Below are 2,864 nucleotides of genomic sequence, written 5' to 3'. Positions count from 1 at the left end.
AATACCACAAAATGACAAGTGTCAAAACTCATGAGAGATTGACATGTGAAAAAAAAACTTTCATTTATTAAGAAGGATATATTAAAGAAATGAAAGTTAGGAACAGTAAAGTTCCTAAGTGTTTGGCAAGATTGGTCCCTAAGGTTATGTATGTTTGCTAAATGTCGTCTGTTTATTTCCTTCTTTTTCAGGGGTCCTCTTAGGCGGGTCGGGTACTGTTCCGGGGCGGATCTCCTTGAATACAACGTCACCGTTCCTCCGCTACCTACCGTTTTACACCGAATGACGTCTTGCTTCCTTCTTCAAAGAACCCAACCGCTTCTTAACCCAACGATTGATCCAGTTTCTTCCAATCGCCTTTTGATTCATCCTTCCAGATCCTCACTATTCCACTAAATTCTTTTCACCACGCGTTTTTTCTTCATCCGCCGTCTTCACCGTTCGTCTCTTTGATTCATCGGATTTCATTGGCCTACAACAACTTCATCGACTTAACAGTGCTCCGTCAGGATAATGCCTCCGGCAAAAAACCCCTGTTAAGTTATTACCAGAGATTATGAACCTGATTCAGGTAGGTTTGAGCCCTAATTTTTTCTAATTTGTGTTTTGTTGTTTTTAATTTTCGGATTACTCCCTCACTGTGGGTTGCAGGTCCTTCCCAAGAACATGCTTTCGGGCCGGGTGTATGTATATGTTGATTCTATTACCGTGATTCCAATTTGATACAGTTTCGATGAAGATAAGATTTTCCAGTCAGAAATAAACGTCCGATTCTTCAGTCATTTAATGTATTCCAGACCCCGAATTGAGGTTTGTTCTTAAATTTGTGTAAATGTTGGTTTCTTGCACGCATAAACATTTTTCTATCTTTTTTTTTTCAAAATTAGGAACATTTTGCTGATCAATATTCTTGAAAGTTGGGTCAAAAACTGTCTGATCTTCCAAATTTAGTATGACGTTGTTTGCTTTAAAATTTATTGCGAAGTTTGTATTTGTCTATTCTCTACTTCTATTATGATGTACTTTGTGTTGTCATGTTCTTTTTTTGTTTGTATTTTGCAGGTGATATACATATTTTGATTTTTTGCTTCGACATATGCCCTTATAAGAATAATTACCAGTGGCTCTCCAAAAATCCCATGTAAAAATTCCAACGCAATAGAAAAAAATCCATAAAAACTGAAGAAATTGATATACCTTAATCGAATAGAAAAACTGCAAAATCAATTTCTACAGTGAACTTCAATTTTTATGTTTCTTGACTGAAGACCACCCACTTGTTGTTCTCTTTGCAGCAGTTGAATTATGAAAGGGGTCTGCTTAAAATTTTGTAAGTTTATCACATTTGAAGACGACTGTTAACCACGTGCTCTTTTCTGTTTTTTTTTGCTAATTTAAAAATAAATTACAAAAGTTTTTCTTTTTTGTAATGGTTTTGGTCATGTTCCAAGGAAAATGGCTGCACTACCCTTTTCTGGTTTTTTATTTTATTTTAAATCAAAGGGTAATATTGTCAATTGCTTAAAACATGAACAAAAACATCACAAATATCTCAAATAATTACCCTTTTCTGTTTTGTTATAAATAAAATGGTAATATAGTCATTTTGCGTAAAACATGAACAAAGACATCACATATATCTCAAATAATAACCAAAATTGTAAAAAACTTTACTATTAATTTAAGCGCAACTTATATAATGATCCTGTAACATTTTCTATCTTAAAATATTCTTATTTGCTGTTATTACTCTTTTGCTTTTAGGCATATTAAAGTTTTTTATTTTTGAGATTTAAATTGCTTTTTTTATTATAGTAATTGAAAAATATGTGATTTTTGGGTGGCAAGTCTTCAACAGAGTTCTCAGAGCCTATGCTACAAAGCTTTATGATGAAGTTGCATTGCATATTAATATCATACAACTGCATACAATTAACACAACACAAACCTCTCCATGCCATAATCTGCAGTAAAACCCAGTTCTTTGTGTGCCCCTATTGGGCATCCAATCACTAAGCAAAAAAGTAGGTTGCTATTAATCAAATTAAGAAAATTTAGTTACCATCAAGATTCAGCTAATTTTTCTTCAACTTTCTTTCACCTGTTAAAGCAACAGTTCCATCCAGATTTCCAAAAACTGAAATGGAATTTTGAATTTCAGGTTGTAGAACAAAGGGCAGGTTAACAAGGGTTGAAGCAGCTTACCCAATTCTACACTTCTTTTTTGAATATTATTTAAATGTGTTTCGCATCTTTTGCTTATTATCTACGAACATATTTAATATTTATCCCCCCCCCCCCCCCCCCATGCGAAGTATGGGATACTTCTCTAGTTTTATTCGAATATTTAAATTAATATTATAATAATATTGTTACTAATCACTTATCAGTTGTTATGCATAATTTTTGTTAGTTTGATGTCGTTGTGATGGGTGGTAGAGGTGGGTGACGATGATGGGTGGTGGTGGTGGGTGGTGGTGGATGGTGTTGTTTAGGTGGTGAGTGGTGTTGGTTAGTGGGTTTTTTTTTTTTTAATTTTTATACTTATTTTTTGATTTATAATAATATTATTTGATGATTTTAATTTAAAAAAATTGTGTGGTCCAAATTTGTTTTCAAATGTTCTCGCAATAAGAAATGTTCTCGATTGAACGCTTTTTCTCTTTCTCTCTCTCTCTTTATATATATATATATATATATATATATATATATATATATATATATATATATATATATATATATATATATATATATATATAAGGCAACCCTGAGTGGGATAGATGATAGATACCGAATTAACATTTTTTCTTTTCCATTAAAAGTATGATCATTAACACCCACAACTAGTGTTCCACCAGACTACC

At 32.6% G+C, this 2,864-nt stretch overlaps 1 long non-coding RNA gene across 3 annotated transcripts; it reads left to right on the top strand.

Annotated features, from left to right (window-relative positions):
- The first annotated feature begins 257 nt into the window (after window positions 1–257).
- On the top strand, window positions 258–2,295 carry LOC145112169 (uncharacterized). Of its 3 annotated transcripts, XR_013710444.1 has the most exons (4): window positions 259–571; window positions 652–1,141; window positions 1,296–1,330; window positions 2,162–2,295. It is a non-coding gene; the product is annotated as an uncharacterized LOC145112169 (long non-coding RNA). The 3 variants fall into 3 exon arrangements; XR_013710443.1 differs by having other exon boundaries at window positions 258–571; window positions 652–2,024; XR_013710442.1 differs by having other exon boundaries at window positions 652–1,330.
- The last annotated feature ends 569 nt before the right edge of the window (window positions 2,296–2,864 follow it).

Source organism: Lactuca virosa, chromosome 5 (assembly GCF_052849685.1).
Source record: "Lactuca virosa cultivar CGN04683 chromosome 5, Lactuca_virosa_CGN04683_v6, whole genome shotgun sequence".
Lineage (NCBI taxonomy): Eukaryota > Viridiplantae > Streptophyta > Magnoliopsida > Asterales > Asteraceae > Lactuca > Lactuca virosa.
This window is presented reverse-complemented; position numbering and strand designations above follow the sequence as displayed.